Below are 19,400 nucleotides of genomic sequence, written 5' to 3'. Positions count from 1 at the left end.
GCAAACCTTATGGGTTCAAAGATGGTTCAAATGGCTCTGAGCACTATGGGACTCAACTGCTGAGGTCATTAGTCCCCTAGAACTTAGAACTAGTTAAACCTAACTAACCTAAGGACATCACAAACATCCATGCCCGAGGCAGGATTCGAACCTGCGACCGTAGCGGTCTTGCGGTTCCAGACTGCAGCGCCTCTAACCGCACGGCCACTTCGGCCGGCCCTTACAGGTGACAGCATAGATGGGGGTGGTGGGATCACTCATGGGAAAATTCCTGTACTAGTGGGTGTTAGAACTGCACCTTTTTTAGATTGAAGTCAGCTGATAGGTATTTCTGCTTAAGGGAAGTCTCTCTAACAAAGAAACCACTTTCGACAAAGCTTAGGTATCCGAGTAATGAGGGAATTAGTATATTAGCTTATTATATTAATACCTTCAGCTGCTGACGGGCATTGATATATATCAACGGGACAAGTGAAAATGTGGTCCCGACCGGGACTCGAACCCGGGATCTTCTGCATACATGGCAGACGCTCTATCCATCTGAGCCACCGAGGGCAGAGAGGATAGTGCGACTGCAGGAATTTATCTCTGGCACGCTCCCGTGAGACCGACATTCTCAACTTATAGGGTACAGACTACATTCGTAGTGCCCATGCCATTATACTCATTACTCGCGGCAGACAATCCACAGAGTCCCGTAAGAGTTCAGGCAATTTGTGTGCATCTGCACTGAAGAAGGTCATCAGCCGGTTAGCCTTAACGATATGAAGATGACATCTGTTCTTTTGTACATGCTCGAAAGAACAGACACCATATCCATATAAATATATATTTCTGGCAATACCGGCCATGACCTTCTTCTGTGAGGATGCACACATATTCCCCGAACTCTTACGGCACTTGGTAACAATGTCTTCCACGAGTAATGAGTTTGTTGGGGTGGGACACCACGAATGTAGTGTGTGGACATACAAGGTGAGAATGTGGGTCTCGCGGGAGGCGTGCGCGAGATAGTCTCTGCAGTCGCACTATCCTCTGTGCCCTCGGTGGCTTAGATGGATAGAACGTCTGCCATGTAAGCAGGAGAACCTGGGTTCGAGTCCCGGTCGGGACCACATTTTCACTTGTCTCCGTTGTTATATATCAACGCCCGTCAGCAGCTTAATATAATTCTAATTTCGTTCTAGACGGCTGCAGGTCATCACTGGTGTCTGTTCTTTCGGACATATCCGAAAGGACAGACACCATATCCACATAAGTAGACCCTTCTGTAGGACGACACCGAGTAAGCAGCGGCATCTAGGCGTAGTGAACACAAGCGCCGCTCCACCTGGCCGCAGCCAAGTTGAAGACGAGCCTTTCCACGAACGCTACAGCCGCGGCTTCGAAACTATATTGTTTCGCTTGTATTACGAATTGTATCTACTGAAGAGACTTCTTAGTTGTCTGTCGCCCGTTGCTTGCGACACTTCTGTATTTCACAGAGTTAAGTATTGTCAACTATCCTAATGTAATAAAATCTCATTAATATGATTTCCTTAAACTGTTGTCTAGCGAACCGAGAAAGCAAGTTTCCTAGGCACCCTATATGAGACGAGTTGGCCATCTGTGCTGTTTAAACGTCCTATCTCAAACCGTTCAGAAGCTATGACGATTTTATTTCACATAGTTTAATAACTGTCACCCTGTTTGTACAGGTAGATGTACACACCAGATTGTCCAGACATGTTCAGGTAAATGGTTCCTATTACTACGTGAACGATAAACAAAAAAAAGTACAATTGTGACGTCTTTCACCGGCGCAAAACACACATTCACCATTTCACTGTCTGTGACGTGTTGCCGAAAACTTTGGAGGCTTTTCCGAACACCAGATGGTTTGGTTCAAATGGCTCTGAGCACTATGGGACTTAACTTCTGAGGTCATCAGTCCCCTAGAACTTAGAACTACATAAACCTAACTAACCTAAGGACGTCACATACATCCATGCCCGAGACAGGATTCGAACCTGCGATCGTAGCGGTCCCGCGGTTCCGGACTGTCCCAGAGATAACGACAATTCATAGTTAGGTGGAGTTTCCCCATTTGTAAGCGTGCACGCGAATTCATTTTTGCCACTCCTTGTGAACTGTTGAGTGAGGGCTCTATAACTCTCGTGATGCTCGATGAATTGACACTGATGGGCTTCTTTGGGAAGTCTCTTGATCTCCTCTACCATTTCATTAGATGTGCGTTTTCTGAAAGAACCTGACTGTCTGTTTAGACTCCCAGCGGTTAGACCTCATAGCAAGCGACAATCCTCTTACCGTCTGGTGGCCTCATTTGAAATTCACGTCCGAAATTTCTTGGAAAACAATGGGAGACTTCGTTTTCGCCTACCAAATCACGCATTGACCTCTCTTTTGACGTGTAGTTATTTCTGATAAATACCTATTCCCTCAAACAAAACAAAAGGAATCGTCAAGGAAAAAAATAATGTAAATTTTTGAGTTGTTTTCATGATGCCACAAACCAGAAGTAGCCATGTCTCACAGTTTTTTAAATTCCATTTGGAAATAAAGGAGGTTTGATGTTAAGATCATGTATAAAAATTGTCGCAGTCCACGTCCGCAACGTTTATTCGAAGCCGTTCCGTAACGTTGGTCCCAGAGACTTTGAAAATATAGAATATTCGTTATCATATCTCGACTTTTCTATCTAACTACTCAGTCATTCGAGTTTCAACACATTTTCCGCTGAAAACTGACATGCGTGGTGAGACGTAATTATCGTGTGCGCGAGACACTGATAAGATCGAAGTGCGTATTAGCAGCCGTGGGCCTAAACGAGACTAGGTTGGAAGCAGGTAGCAGCCAGTTTGAGATCAATATAATGACAGTGATTTCCCCTGTTGCATTGAGCGGGTGGTAAATATGATGTCCAAAACGTGAACGCGATAAGCATTATGAATATATGGAACAGTCAGACGACCCATATCCTGCATGCAATACAGTAAAGGGATACACTAGTTTTAAAATCTCAGTGAGAATACCAAAATACTTTTTCTGTGATGTGTAATTAAAAACTGCCATGCTTCTTAAGACATTAATTAAGTAAGATAACTGATTTTGGCATAAATCAGAATTTTATAGCAAGATTTCCGCAAACAGCTGTATTTAAATGAATTTTATCAATGGACTGCCGGTTTCGTGGCTTGTAGCCTTGCCCAATTCTTTATACATCGACTATTTGCCCTACGGACATTATGGTTGTAGCTAAGAAACTTGGCCCTTCTACATTCTTCGCCATCTTGAATACCATTTCTTAATGTTTGTTTGTGCACCTGTGTTCCTATTTACTTTCATAATTAGATGCTTATGGCTACAGTATTATTTTGATGCATGGGGTTCAGTCATTATCAGTGTGTATTTTTTTTTCCAGATATGCACCTGTTGTTGTGGCTACAAGCCATGGCGCCGGTAGTGCTTGAATAAAATTAGTTTAAGTACGGCTATTTACGGTGTTCTTGCTACAAAACGTACAATCACAGTTGTGGATGCCCAGACCGCAGAATCGTCTCTATAAATCAGAGTGCCTTATGACACAGTTAAGAGCAGGATGTCATCTAAAATAGAGGTACAGAGTCGTCGAAGCACATAGATAACCCTCATGTGCCTCAAATTTAAATGAGAGCTATAAAATCGCTCTGGATGATATTCAGTAATTGTGTAGTGCTAACAGCGCACCATATACAACCACAGTACTACACAGCATTTCTCAAAAAAATGGTTCAAATGGCTCTGAGCACTATGTGACTTAACAGCTGAGGTCCTCAGTCACCTAGAACTTAGAACTAATTAAACCTAACTAACCTAAGGACATCACACACATCCATGCCCGAGGCAGGATTCGAACCTGCGACCGTAGCGGTCGGGCGGTTCCGGACGGAAGCGCCCAGAACCGCTCGGCCACTGCGGTCGGCTAGCATTTCTCAAACCACATTTATTGACACTTCGAGTTCACTTTTACACATTAGGACGGATTTAAGCCACTGTTTTACTAACGAATTCAGTAATAATGTGTCAAAACCCGCCTTAATAGTCGTGCGCGTTAAAGCGCCACTTCAGGGACGGAGAGGTGCGCCGGCCCCGGATGGAATCTGCTCGGCGGAATAACAACGCAGGTCGATGTGCCGGCCAGCCTGGATGTAATTTTCGGTCGGCTTCAAACATCCCCCTGTGTGAATACCGTACTGGTATCAAGATCCGATCTCAACTAAATTAGTCGCAAATATTTAGAAAAACTGTCGCTCACTTTCAGGTGTGCAACACTACACGCAGACATTGAGGGTACACACATTCCACCCGAGGTGCAACGGTGTAGCACCAGGAAAGACATCTGGCCATTCCTCAAGTTAACCATGACAAATGCGTTGATAACCATACCGAATCTGCCCTGATGTGGGACAAGGCGCAAGAACAAGAAGAAAAGTAGTAAGTATGTGCTAAAATAAATGACATAAAGAAAAAATTAAAAAAAGACCGCAGAAAAGTTAGTAATGCGACGATGAAAATGCTTCAATCATGATGTAGCTGTAAGTTGCATGTAAAATTCTGTTTATTCAATTAACACGTAATATCACATCACTGAATCGACTCTTGAATGTAGAATATTTCAGTTAATAATTAAGGTACAGTTGATTAGGAGGCAAAATAGTAATAAGCTTGTTAGCATGTTTCGGATGATTTCAAAGATATAAATTGGTCCACGCAGTGAGACGTTGTAGTCATGTACTACATATGTAATTAGCAGCTTTCGACTGTGTGTGAAGTAGGAAAAAAGCTTGCGCTGCACACACCACATCGGTCAACGAACATCTGAACCGTTTTAGGCAGGATCTGTGTTAGTTTGTTGTGATTTCAGCCCTACATGATAGGGTTTTGAAAGTTTTATCACCATTTTTATATAAACTTATTTTTGGAACATTGAAATCTCTACTTCGTATACTTCCAAGGCACGAAGCATAGTTCAGACTTCGTGTTACTGCATGCCTTAAAATGTACCAGCAAAAGTTAAAGTTATTAGTAAGTTACAGTGCTGTTTCTACTCGTGAACTCGTACAATCATAGGTCAGTGATTGACAGCCGTAAACGTGAGTACCTTCTGTGACTATTTTAGAAGCTGTCACGTGCGACAGAGGTACTATTATGTGTATGGTTATTATATATTACAGGATTCTTCACTGTTTAGAAGGTATTTTCACAGAAACAAGGGAGTCTGTGGTAGCAAACCGAGTAAATTATAATTAGATTATTCCTCTGTAATCAGTAGCCGGAGACCGTATGCCTTACACCAAAATACTTAGAAGGTAATTTCTGGAAAGTTTGTAGATGGCGTTTTGGTTCATCCTGCATACAACGAAGCGTGCTTTGCTTTCACTGATATAGGAACTTCTGTAAAATTAATTAGTAAATAGTTCAAATGGCTCTGAGCACTATGGGACTTAACATCTGTGGTCATCAGTTCCTTAGAACTTAGAACTACTTAAATCTAACTAACCTAAGGACATCACACACATCCATGACCGAGGCAGGATTCGAACCTGCGACCGTAGCGGTCACGCGGTTCCAAACTGAAGCGCCTATAACCGCACGGCCACACCGGCCGGCAATTAGTAAGTAAACCTAGTTTTTGTAAACTTATAATCATTGTGTTATTGAACACTACATAAAAATTCCGTTATTTTTGTCTTAACATTTATTGAAATTTGATTAAAAGTTTGATGATAGGGAAAAGTGTGTGGTCATCTCCGTACAAAAAAGACCATAACTTATCGCAAATCATTCGTGTCATATCTCACAGAGAGCCCATACCGGTAACTTCTTTCTGTGGAGCAAAAGTTTAACCTACAGAAGTGGGGGTAGTGATGCACTGTGAATGATCGTTTGTGTTTTGTACCGTCCGTTATATGCTCTATAATTCTCCGCTCATATAACACAGTCGATGTGCACTTCTGACCTCTGATATTTTCGAAGTAAATTTTCTAACATAGATATTAGAAAGAGAATACATACAAAAAATTACTATGTAATTCGGGAAACCTTCCTTCTTTATTACTTCAGGCAAGCATGCTGAAATGATTCGATAACAGTATCACCGTTTTCTTTATACGTTATAACTTCCATTTCATTTCAATTAATGCACGCGCCTTCAACGTAACCTGTTTGTCTCATTCTGTGATACTAAAAAATACTTTTAATTCCGTAATTTTACTCTATGGTTACCACGTACTTGTCTAACTTCATTACTGGTTTGGGTTTGGTTTGATTTCTGACTAGGCGCGCAGTCCGGAACCGCGCGATTGCTACGGTCGCAGGTTCGAATCCTGCCTCGGGCATGGATGTGTGTGATGTCCTTAGGTTAGTTAGGTTTAAGTAATTCTAAGTTCTAGGGGACTGATGACCACAGCTGTTCAGTCCCATAGTACTCAGAGCCATTTGAACCATTTTTTTGATTTCTGAATGTATAATTCCAGTGACTAATCCATGTAATAACTAACCCAGCGACGCAGAATACAATTAATATATGTTGCAGGTATATTTACACCACTGATTATGCATGTGATTACTGCTTATAGTTCATTTTTTATGCTACGACTCAGCGAATATTCATGTTCTACGTTTTTCCTTGTGGTATTCTCTTCTTAAGATGTAGAGACGGTGTAAAAGTGACACAGTAACTCTGGACTAGATAGGCACTAAGTCGGTGTAACATTCCTCTACCTCAGCGAGAATATGGGTGATGATGTCATGAGACGAGAATGCTTATACACCATACATTTTATTACACTTACGGGTTACTGACAATACACCCGTTATCTACCTACTGGATAAATCAAGCAGCCTGTAGTGTGGTTCATATGAGTAAAACCACCCTTACAAACCAAAACTGGTGGATAAACAGAAAATTCAGGTCAAGTAGTGTGAGACGAGAAATTCAGGGCTATGTTTCCAACACGGCGTCCATTATAGAAGCCGCCACCTAGAATGCAACTCGTAATTTTTAAATGAAGTGGGGGTTATATGTCATATCAAATACTTAGGGAATTACTTGAGAAATACGGTGGTGTCTTGCATTTGATAACAGTTTTATTAACTTTCGAATTATGTTGCATTTTGCATAGAACAAGGAAAATGCCGGTGACAACATGAATAGAGTACAGAAAGTGTTTGAAGTGTTGCCTAGCACGTTGTAAATACACTCCTGGAAATTGAAATAAGAACACCGTGAATTCATTGTCCCAGGAAGGGGAAACTTTATTGACACATTCCTGGGGTCAGATACATCACATGATCACACTGACAGAACCACAGGCACATAGACACAGGCAACAGAGCATGCACAATGTCGGCACTAGTACAGTGTATATCCACCTTTCGCAGCAATGCAGGCTGCTATTCTCCCATGGAGACGATCGTAGAGATGCTGGATGTAGTCCTGTGCAACGGCTTGCCATGCCATTTCCACCTGGCGCCTCAGTTGCACCAGCGTTCGTGCTGGACGTGCAGACCGCGTGAGACGACGCTTCATCCAGTCCCAAACATGCTCAATGGGGGACAGATCCGGAGATCTTGCTGGCCAGGGTAGTTGACTTACACCTTCTAGAGCACGTTGGGTGGCACGGGATACATGCGGACGTGCATTGTCCTGTTGGAACAGCAAGTTCCCTTGCCGGTCTAGGAATGGTAGAACAATGGGTTCGATGACGGTTTGGATGTACCGTGCACTATTCAGTGTCCCCTCGACGATCACCAGTGGTGTACGGCCAGTGTAGGAGATCGCTCCCCACACCATGATGCCGGGTGTTGGCCCTGTGTGCCTCGGTCGTATGCAGTCCTGATTGTGGCGCTCACCTGCACGGCGCCAAACATGCATACGACCATCATTGGCACCAAGGCAGAAGCGACTCTCATTGCTGAAGATGACACGTCTCCATTCGTCCCTCCATTCACACCTGTTGCGACACCACTGGAGGCGGGCTGCACGATGTTGGGGCGTGAGCGGAAGACGGCCTAACGGTGTGCGGGACCGTAGCCCAGCTTCATGGAGACGGTTGCGAATGGTCCTCGCCGATACCCCAGGAGCAACAGTGTCCCTAATTTGCTGGGAAGTGGCGGTGCGGTCCCCTACGGCACTGCGTAGGATCCTACGGTCTTGGCGTGCATCCGTGCGTCGCTGCGGTCCGGTCCCAGGTCGACGGGCACGTGCACCTTCCGCCGACCACTGGCGACAACATCGATGTACTGTGGAGACCTCACGCCCCACGTGTTGAGCAATTCGGCGGTACGTCCACCCGGCCTCCCGCATGCCCACTATACGCCATCGCTCAAAGTCCGTCAACTGCACATACGGTTCACGTCCACGCTGTCGCGGCATGCTACCAGTGTTAAAGACTGCGATGGAGCTCCGTATGCCACGGCAAACTGGCTGACACTGACGGCGGCGGTGCACAAATGCTGCGCAGCTAGCGCCATTCGACGGCCAACACCGCGGTTCCTGGTGTGTCCGCTGTGCCGTGCATGTGATCATTGCTTGTACAGCCCTCTCGCAGTGTCCGGAGCAAGTATGGTGGGTCTGACACACCGGTGTCAATGTGTTCTTTTTTCCATTTCCAGGAGTGTATGTTATTGTACCTTCATAATTTCCGCGTGGACTTAAACCAACACATGTACTGGAATGCTAGTATAAACATCAACATACCCCTGCCTGAGGTGTGGAATTTTTCTGATTCTCACCACACAAACAACTGCCTTCAGATGTCACCACATATAGAAATATAATGTCGTTAAATCCAGAGTATTGGAGACCATTCCACCGTAAATCGACGACCTATCAATCTCCCGGGAACTGGATATCCAGATATGCCCGGACTTCTAGCCCTTAGTGAAGTGGGGCACCATCGTGCTGCTAGTGGAGTGACCACCACGTTCTCCGAATTTGAGCTTCAGTTCGATGACAATAAAACTCACGAACATGTGGCTGCAGCGACGTCGTGTAAGAGTGTGTCTGAAAGGGGACACCATTCTAGTATCATTACTGACTACCTTGGCTTCTTTGCGCTGGTGTCAGGTGTAACGTACAGAGGAATTATTAATATATTAATAGTAAGATATAAAATGGAAACAGTCTCAAAGTAATTTGAGGGATCAGATATAGCCATATTTTTTCTGCCTGACGTAATTATTTTGGCTGTATTAAGCTAAGAAGAGGAGTACCTCAAGGGTATCCGTGCATTGACAGTTGAACAGGTAGCTGAAGTGGAGTGAAAATAAGCTCATCTTCAGAACGGTGTTACAGATTAAATTAAGTGAGCGCATCTGTGTGTAGCTGTTCTGTTAATCTCCGCTGTTTTGTAACTAACAGGGTGTACTAAGTTTTACTTTCGAGAAATGCATACCGGCGTGGCGTTTAATCCTATTCCTCCTATTAAAGATTACATCTTAGCGGAATGGTTGGTAATAAATCTAAGACTATGTTTCGTTCATTGTTATACAAATGAGATGACCGTATTACTGGCAAAAACCTAATATTTCGTAAACTAATGAGAGATACGTGAGCCTGCTCTGATAGAGTAGAACAATACGACATCTAAGAATATCAAGAAGTCACGTGATATACTTTTCAAAACAAAAAATTGTAGCTGTGTAATATTTATTTATTATTCAGCCAGTGTTTCGTAGTAGTTTAACAGCAGGAATCTCACATCATAGTTGCTGTTAACGTGAGAGGTGGCACGCCACTCTCTCAGTTTAACAACACTGTCAGTCAGATTAATATTCATATTTTATGTCATAATCTCAATGTTCCCCAGTACCGCATTTGCTATATGTAGATAATGACTTTTTACATGAGGAAATTGTCGTTCCTATAACTGTATGTGTAGAATGTGTAGCCTGTCGAGAACTTGTACCCGAGGGGCCGTAGTGGAAGCGACGGAGAACAGGGAGAGAGATGAGCTGTGGGCTGAGAGCAGCGACCAGCCTGTGTGAGTGATTCTGAGAAGCAGCACTCAGTGGATTAACCTGCACACGGATTTCTGGCTGTAGCACTCCCCTCTTTCCGCTTAGGTTCGGAGTAGAGGGCGCTGGCTTGCAAAACATTTTATCTGGGCTAGGCGGCAATCCGGCACGAAGGTGACCAGTGGGCAGAAAGTGGATGGAGGAAGTTTTTTAAGGGAGGCTACTGTAAACTGAGTCTTTGTGAAAACGGTGGGAATGCCATAAAACTCTGTGCATTTTGATCTTGGAAGCTGGGACAATACGGACAGAGCAGCTGGTGCAGAGGTTTAGTGGAGTTATTCCCTGACGCCGTGAAGTCGCCAGGTTCCTTTAGCGAGCGGGAAAAAAAAAACATATGTATGTCACGGCCACGACTGTCTGGGAAGCTTAACTGCCTTCTTTCGGAAAATGGAAATAGTTTGTTATATTTTTTTTCTTTTTGCTAACAACATGGCCATGCTTACCGTGAGAACGACACCTGCCTAGTCTAAAATTTTCTTCTTTCGGACAATTGACTCCTCTCAAGATATGCAGAGTAGAGGCTTGCCCCCCCCCCCCCCCCTCCCGTTTGTGAGAACCTTATTGCTGTGTCGTGTCTGGAACGACTAGCGGGCCAACAGGACAGTCAAGAGGGGAGAGGAGATTGAATGAGCAGAGGATAGTTCGATTGCTTTGTACAATGTGGGGGTTGTTTCATTTTTGCTAATTCGCCTTCCGCAACGAGGCCTGGCAGAAAATGGTAATTCTTAGCCGGCTCCGTCTTCTGGTCCTGCCCTGGTGGGGAGCTTCAGGTCTTTCCGTGGTGGGTGACACTTGAGCTGTATATCTCGTGGTGGACTAAGAGCCAGCGGCTGTGTCCAACTGTACCGACCGTGGAACTGTACACCATATCGGACATGTCGTGTGTCACGGGGGTTAACTTATTCGTCCTGAATGAACAGTCTGATGTTAGACAATTCCAGCACGAATCGTTATGCCTGTGAGTCAAAAATGGTTCAAATGGCTCTAAGCACTATGGGACTTAACATCTGAGGTCATCAGTCCCCTATACTTAGAACTACTTAAGCCTAACGAACCTAAGGACATTACACACATCCAATCCCGAGGCTGGATTCGAACCTGCGATCGTAGCAGCAGCACGGTTCCGAACTAAAGCACCTAGAACCCCTCGGCCACAGCGGCCGGCCGCCTGTGAGTCAAATAGGTTTGGTGCGACCAGCGACACTGATATCTGCCGGGATCTCAGGGCTCTGATAGAGAAGCAGGTTTGGATGATCATAGCGCCCGTCCGTGTAATTTGCAAATTTTCGTGGACGCGTCAGAACATTACAGGTGCCACTGCACGCCGCTCCTCGCCTACAGCACGCCATTTTCTGCCGCCGCCGGAATCATGGTGAAAGGGTAAAACACTGCTGCACCGGCGTAGCGTTGTTAAATGAGACGCAGCTCTCCGTTCTCCGGTGAAACATAGTTTGTGATCTATTTGGTCGTAGTCGACTCCATTTGAATAGAGTTGGGCCTCACAGTTTATTCATGTTTCGTTGTAAAAGGGATTAATTCAGGCGAGAATTTGTATATCTTCCTCCTCAACGAATGCTTTACCAATCAAACACCATCCATTTTCTGATTTGTGCTTCTCATTTTTTTTGTGTAAGATTTATCAGTTCGTTATAGTTATAAAAGGATTAAGAAAAATTGTCACTATTTTGGGAAACTTAAATGTGCCACTGTTCTCGTTCATACTCCCTCAAATATTCACAGTTTTATTTTATTGTGGTGGTACATAGATACATCAGCAATTCATGGTTCAATCTTATTAAATTAATTAATCTGATTATTAACTTGAGTTCTGTGATTTTTTTGTTTCTTTCTCATTTTTCTTGTCAGTGGCTTCTTGTTAGATGTTTCGTCGTTGCTAACAACGCGGTGCAAGCTTTTGTAGAATAGATTAGTTTATGGGAATGTGTATGACATTTAAAAGCAGGTTTTGTTTCATTGGCTTAGGCGTAAATGTGTGTATTATTTGAAGGGAGATGCGTGATGCATTGCATTCGAAACTTGCGGGAGTAGCAATTGACTTGAATGCTTACGAGAACCAAAGCTCTTGTGTGTAGTGAAAAAGACTACCCTCTAATTTCGTCCAAAATGGAAGACGAACAAGCCAATAATACAGAACAAGGCAGGACGGCAGAAGAAGTTCATTTAAATCAGTCTGCAAACCGGTTACAAATGTCAAATGCGCTATACCCCGATGATGACGGTTTAGTTCACTCAGGAAATGACCGTGGAAACGTTGTCGAGGTGGCAGGGTCATGTAGGTTCTGTATAAACATAAAGAGGTAACAGTCCGATTTCGCAGGCAACGCGTCAGAGAGCAGTTGAGTCACGAGCGTCCAGTCCTGGTGACGTTACTAGCAGTACCATTCAGTATCCACCATTCAATTTATGCAGAGTCAGAGAAGGGACGACAGAAAAGGGAAGAAAAGGGACGGTAGGAAGAAGACCAAAGACAGGAGATTCTCAAAATGAAATTAGGGAAATTCTGACGCTACTATACTTGGAGTAAAAGAGACTGGACGAAGTCATGAAAGAAATTAAGGAAAAATCATAGGACGGCTGATGAGTTTGTCGAAAACGTAAATCAGGTCAGGAATGAACTTAAGGGTGTAAAAACAGAGGTTGAAGACATTAGCTAAACTTCAGATGAGACGTGAGAAGTAGCGGTCAAACGTGAGGCTATGACAGCCAGATTAGTAACACGAGATGCGCGGAAAAATGCCGAAACTACACGAGATCAGGCTTCGCTGGCAAAGGTCGAAGTGAGCTCAACGAAGAAGGCTATTTCTGCTTTTAAAACAGAGACAGAGAGTAGCTGAAAAGACACAGAAAGAAATGTTAAAAATCAAAGTCGAGGAAACACGTCTCACTACCCATCAGAATGAGATGGCGGATGAGATGAGACAAATATGGTAAATGGTTGCTCGACTAGAAATTCAGCCAGAAGCAACAGCACTTCACAGTGAGTTTGTTGGCCACCAGGAATGTCAAAGACAATTTTTTGCAGCCCAACCTAGAGCCACATCCCGGCATAGGCCGATATAAGGCAGGAGCGCCGGGCCGAGCGTGAGGAGTCAGTGGCGAGTAGTTCACAAACTACTGAGCGGGACCACAACTGCGCGTGACTCAGATGTACGGAAACATTACTACATGACTTTGATGACACGAGACGAGGGTACAGCAGCATTCGGGGGTCGATCGGCCGTGACATCGTGGGTCACGAGCTCCAAAATTTAGAGAATGTCCATGAGCGCAGGATTATGAGTACTTCGACTTAAAACTTTTCTCTGAATTCAAAATTTTCAGGTTTACAAAGAGAACCACAAATCATTACACCCGAAGTCATGGATTGCTCAGTATGATAGGATACTACCCGAGTCATGGCTAAATTGGAATATGCTGTGGATACCTTGAAGGTTCAATAGCAGAGCACATGCGTAGCGTTGCAGCAAACTGCCGCAGTTACGACGAATTCAGAGAGGCTTTCCTGGATACCTATTGGTCACAAGACACCCAAGATAGGATTAAACAGGAGAGTATGTTAGGGAAGAATTACTTAGCGTCTGGGTGTTGCAGTCCAGTAAAGCTTTTCCCGAAGCCTGTCAACAAGTTACCTGGTCGAACCGTGTAGTGATGCGGAGATAATGCGACACTGCTACAGGAAACTGCCATTGAGGTATTAGGGACTACTCATTGACAAATTTAATGACACAATAGAGTCATTCAAAAGCGCTCTACGAGAGTTAGACTTTGTCAGGGAAGCACAAAACGCGAAGGACCGAATGAGACATGTTGTTGTTGTGGCCTTCAGTCCTGAGACTGGTTTGATGCAGCTCTCCATGCTACTCTATCCTGTGCAAGCTTCTTCATCTACCAGTACCTGCTGCAGCCTACATCTTTCTGAATCTGCTTAGTGTATTCATCTCTTGGTCTCCATCTACGATTTTTACCCTCCACGCTGCCCTCCAATACTAAATTGGTGATCCCCCGATGTCTCAGAACATGTCCTACCAACCGATCCCTTCTTCTAGTCAAGTTGTGCCACAAACTCCTCTTCTCCCCAAATCTATTCAATACCACCTCATTAGTTACATGATCAACCCATCTAATCTCCAGCATTCTTCTGTAGCACCACAGTTCGAAAGCTTCTATTCTCTTCTTGTCTAAGCTCTTTATCGTCCACGTTTCACTTCCATACATGGCTACACTCCATACAAATACTTTCAGAAACGACTTCCTGACATTTAAATCTATACTCGAAGTTAACAAATTTTTATTCTTCAGAAACGCTTTCCTTGCCATTGCCAGTCTACATTTTATATCAGTTATTTTGCTCCCCAAATAGCAAAACTCCTTTACTACTTTAAGTGTCTCATTTCCTAATCTAATTCCCTCAGCATCACCCGACTTAATTCGACACTACATTCCATTATCCTCATTTTGCTTTTGTTGATGTTCATCTTATAACCTCCTTTCAAGACACTGTTCATTCCGTTCAACTGCTCTTCCAAGTCCTTTGCTGTCTCTGACAGAATTACAATGTCATCAGCGAACCTCAAAGTTTTTATTTCTTTTCCGTGGATTTTAATACCTATTCCGAACTTTTCTTTTGTTTCCTTTATAGCTTGCTCAATATACAGATTGAATAACACTGGGGATAGGCTACAACCCTGTCTCACTCCATTCCCAACCACTGCTTCCCTTTCAAACCCCTCGACTCTTATAACTGCCATCTGCTTTCTGTACAAATTGTAAATAGCCTTTCGCTCTCTGTATTTTACCCCTGCCACCTTCAGAATTTGAAAGAGAGTATTGCAATGAACATTGTCAAAAGCTTTCTGTAAGTCTACAAATGCTAGAAAAGTAGGTTTGCCTTTCCTTAATATTTCTTCTAAGATAAGTCGTAGGGTCAGTATTGCCTCACGTGTTCCAACATTTCTACGGAATCCAAACTGATCTTCCCCGAGGTCGGCTTCTATCAGTTTTTCCATTCGTCTGTAAGGAATTCGCGTTAGTATTTTGCATCCGTGACTTATTAAACTGATAGTTCGGTAATTTCAACATCTGTCAACACCGGCTTTCTTTGGGATTGGGATTATTATATTGGTTCAAATGGCTCTGAGCACTATGGGACTCAACTGCTGTGGTCATCAGTCCCATAGAACTTAGAACTACTTAAACCTAACTAACCTAAGGACATCACATACACCCATGCCCGAGGCAGGATTCGAACCTGCGACCGTAGCAACAGCGCGGCTCCGGACTGGAGCGCCTAGAACCGCACGTCCACCGCGGCCGGCGATTATTATATTCTTCTTGAAGTCTTCAGTGCTCTGTCAAACTCCTCAACAATATCATATCTCCCATTTCATCTTCATCTACATCCTCTTCCATTTCCATAATATTGTCCTCGCCCTTGTATAGGCCCTCTATATACTCCTTCCACCTTTCTGCTTTCCCTTTTTTGCTTAGAACTGGGTTTCCATCTTAGCTCTTGATATTCATACAAGTGGTTCTCCTTTCTCCAAAGGTCTCTTTAATTTTCCTGTAGGCAGTATCTATCTTACCCCTAGTGAGATAAGCCTCTACATCGTTACATTTGTCCTCTAGCCATCCCTGCTTAGCCATTTTGCACTTCCTGTCAATATCATTTTTGAGACGTTTGTATTCCTTTTTGCCTGCTTCATTTACTGCGTTTTTATATTTTCTCCTTTCATCAATTAAATTCAATATTTCTTCTGTTACCCAAGGGTTCCTACTAGCCCTCGTCTTTTTACCTATTTGATCCTCTGCTGCCTTCACTATTTCATTCCTCAAAGCTACCCATTCTTCTTCTACTGCATTTCTTTCCCCCATTCCTGTCAATTGTTCCCTTATGCTCTCCCTGAAACTCTGTACAACGTCTGGTTCTTTCAGTTTATCCAGGTCCCATCTCCTTAATTTCCCACCTTTTTGCAGTTTCTTCAGTTTTAATCTACAGTTCATAACCAATAGATTGTGGTCAGAGTCCACATATGCCCCTGGAAATGTCTTACAATTTAAAACCTGGTTCCTAAATCTCTGTCTTACCATTATATAATCTATCTGATACTTTTTAGTATCTCCAGGGTTATTCCATGTATACAACCTTCTTTCATGATTCTTAAACCAAGTATTAGCTATGATTAAGTTATGCTCTGCGCAAAATTCTACCAGGCGGCTTCCTCTTTCATTTCTTAGCCCCAATCCATATTCACCTACTATGTTTCCTTCTCTCCTTTTTCCTACTGACGAATTCCAGTCACCCATGACTATCAAATTTTCGTCTCCCTTCACTACCTGAATAATACTTTTATCTCATCATACATTTCTTTAATTTCTTCGTCATCTGCAGAGCTAGTTGGCATATAAACTAGTGATTTTCCTAAATCACTCCAGGCAAATGCCGGGATGGTTCCTCTGAAAGGGCACGGCCGACTTCCTTCCCTAAACCGATGAGACCGATGACCATGCTATCTGGTCTCCTTCCCCAAACAACCAACCAACCAACCATATAAACTTGTACTACTGTAGCAGGCGTGGGCTTCGTGTCTATCTTGGCCACAATAATGCGTTCACTATGTTGTTTGTAGTGTCTTACCCGTACACCTTTTTTTTATTCATTATTAAACCTACTCCTGCATTACCCCTATTTGATTATGTATTTATAACCCTGTATTCACCTGACCAGAAGTCTTGCTCCTCCTGCTACCGAACTTCACTAATTCCCACTATATCTAACTTTAACCTATCCATTTCCCTTTTTAAATTTTCTAACCTACCTGCCCGATTAAGGGATCTGACTTTCCACGCTCCGATCCGTAGAACGCCAGTTTTCTTTCTCCTGATGACAACGTCCTCTTGAGTAGTCCTCGCCCGGAGATCCGAATGGGGGACTATTTTACCTCCGGAATATTTTACCCAAGAGGACGCCATCATCATTTAATCATACAGTAAAGCTGCATGCCCTCGGGAAAAATTACGGATGCAGTTTCCCCTTGCTATCAGCCGTTCGCAGTACCAGAACAGCAAGGCCATTTTGGTTAGTGTTACACGGCCAGATCAAATGGTTCAAATGGCTCTGAGCACTATGGGACTCAACTGCTGAGGTCATTAGTCCCCTAGAACTTAGAACTAATTAAACCTAACTAACCTAAGGACATCACACACATCCATGCCCGAGGCAGGATTCGAACCTGCGACCGTAGCGGTCTCGCGACGGCCAGATCAGTCAATCATCCAGACTGTTGCCCCTGCAACAACTGAAAAGGCTGCTGCCCCTCTTCAGGAACCACACGTTTATCTGGCCTCTCAACAGATACCCCTCCGTTGTGGTTGCACTTACGGTACGGCTATCTGTATCGTTGAGGCACGCAAGCCTCCCCACCAATGGCAAGGTCCATGGTTCATGGGAGGAGGGAATGAGACATAATGAATTAAATTCGCAAGGTGTATCTGGAGGAAATAATGACGGGCGGAATACAAATAGAATAGGGCAACAAGAAACCACTATCAAGGCCAAAGATTTAATAATGAGCCTCAGTGGAATGACAGAAGTATACGGGTGACGTATGGCGGTAACTTTCACGAAAACAGAAGTAGCAACAGGAGGGAAATGCAAAACTGTAACTGCTTTATGCAGCCGGGTCGAAACTCAGAGCAAACAACGAATAATGGAGGGACTGGTTGGCGAAGTCTGCAACATTATCATCAGAATGACGTAGAGGAAATCAGACCACCTAACCCCTCAAACAGAAACCGCAGCAAAGGTCCGTATAGGAACTGACAATCACCCGTTTCCGCCTCGTTATCTCATTAAATTAGTGTTAAGAATCGTTTGTTTCCTATGTATTTGTGTAGTTACTTAGGGTATGATTTATAAATGTAATTAGAGGATAACATCTTCTCCTGTGACATCTGATCAACGAGTTTGGCGTTTGTAGTTTTCTGTCCAGCACTTTAATATTGATAATTTACCGCAAATTTGTGATGTACTGGTACCCCCTCATGTTTCACAGATGGAAATTTATTTCGTGGATAAGAATGTAACGATTTCTCGGCGGAAACCTCTTGGGTTTATGATAAAACTGGTTAGGTCAACAATTGAACATTGCTGTTTTAGTAGCTTGTCACGCCACAGCGAAGATGTGTGTTGGAACATCGTGAAAATTACGTAATGTTTTGTCTTCTTCCTTTCATATTGTGTACATTGGTGGTGGGGTGTGTGCACGACCTGTTGGACTATTCGAAATGAAGAGGCGGTAGTGGTGCCATAGAAGTTGATTTGTGAGTGGATCTTGGCGTGATTTGGATCATGCTACAGATACCAATAGGGGTATCTAACGAGAGGCGTATTGACGTTCGAGTATGGTTTCTTTTTCTCGCTGTAGTTCGATTACGTTTATTGCCAGTGGAGCAATGTGTTCTCGTTGTGGTTACATTTATCCATAATCGCCTATGGTGCGATATTTTTCGCAGGTGGTACTTTTCGTCTGTGGTTTTCGCTTACGGATTATCGCCTGTAGTGCGATGATGTTTGCCTTGTGTTATTTCGATTGTGGGTCGCCAGCGCCAGAGGTGCATCGACGGCAAAGTTTTCTACTACGCAGCGTGAGCACGTGGAGTGAGTGTCATAGTAGTACGTTTTTAGATGTACAGGAACGGGTGGCGAATGGGACCAGATGAAAACGCAAGATACAGATATTTATGCGCTAAAATGATTAAAAGACCTGGTATTTTAGGTCATTGTAGCAGCTATTAATTGATGATATCTGTACGTCGATTTTTGAGAGTTATTGATCGTTTTCAGAGGGAAAGGTGAATCGTGCCTATGTCTGATCTGTTCTCACAGCACAGAGAAGAGTGTACAGATGGCGGTGAGCAGTATTCGACCCAGATTCTGCGTCAGATATTCTCATCAGCGTTCTCCTCCAATAAGTCGGCATCATGAGATGTATCAAAGTCCAGGTTAGTGTGCCGACCGAGGTGGCCGAGCGGTTCTAGGCGCTTCAGTCTGGAACCGCGCAACCGCTACGGTCGCAGGTTAGAATCCTGCCTCGGGCATGGATGTGTATGATGTCCTTAGGTTAGTTAGGTTTAAGTAGTTCTAAGTTCTAGGGGACTGATGACCTCCGATGTTGAGTCCCACAGTGCTCAGAGCCATTTGAACCATTTGAACCAGATTAGTGTAAAGTAGAAACGGCTGGAGGTAGCTGAGCTTAGCAGTGGGTAGAATAATTAGAAGTAAGTGTTGCATGATGTGAGAGTTCTTGAAGTATGAATGTGCA

At 43.8% G+C, this 19,400-nt stretch overlaps 1 non-coding gene across 1 annotated transcript; it reads right to left on the bottom strand.

The window, feature by feature from the left end:
- Nucleotides 1–481: 481 nt before the first annotated feature.
- On the bottom strand, nt 482–556 carry Trnat-ugu. Its single transcript has one exon. It is a non-coding gene; the product is annotated as a tRNA-Thr (tRNA).
- Nucleotides 557–19,400: the final 18,844 nt, after the last annotated feature.

Source organism: Schistocerca piceifrons, chromosome X, assembly GCF_021461385.2.
Source record: "Schistocerca piceifrons isolate TAMUIC-IGC-003096 chromosome X, iqSchPice1.1, whole genome shotgun sequence".
In the NCBI taxonomy this organism is placed as follows: Eukaryota; Metazoa; Arthropoda; class Insecta; order Orthoptera; family Acrididae; genus Schistocerca; species Schistocerca piceifrons.
This window is presented reverse-complemented; position numbering and strand designations above follow the sequence as displayed.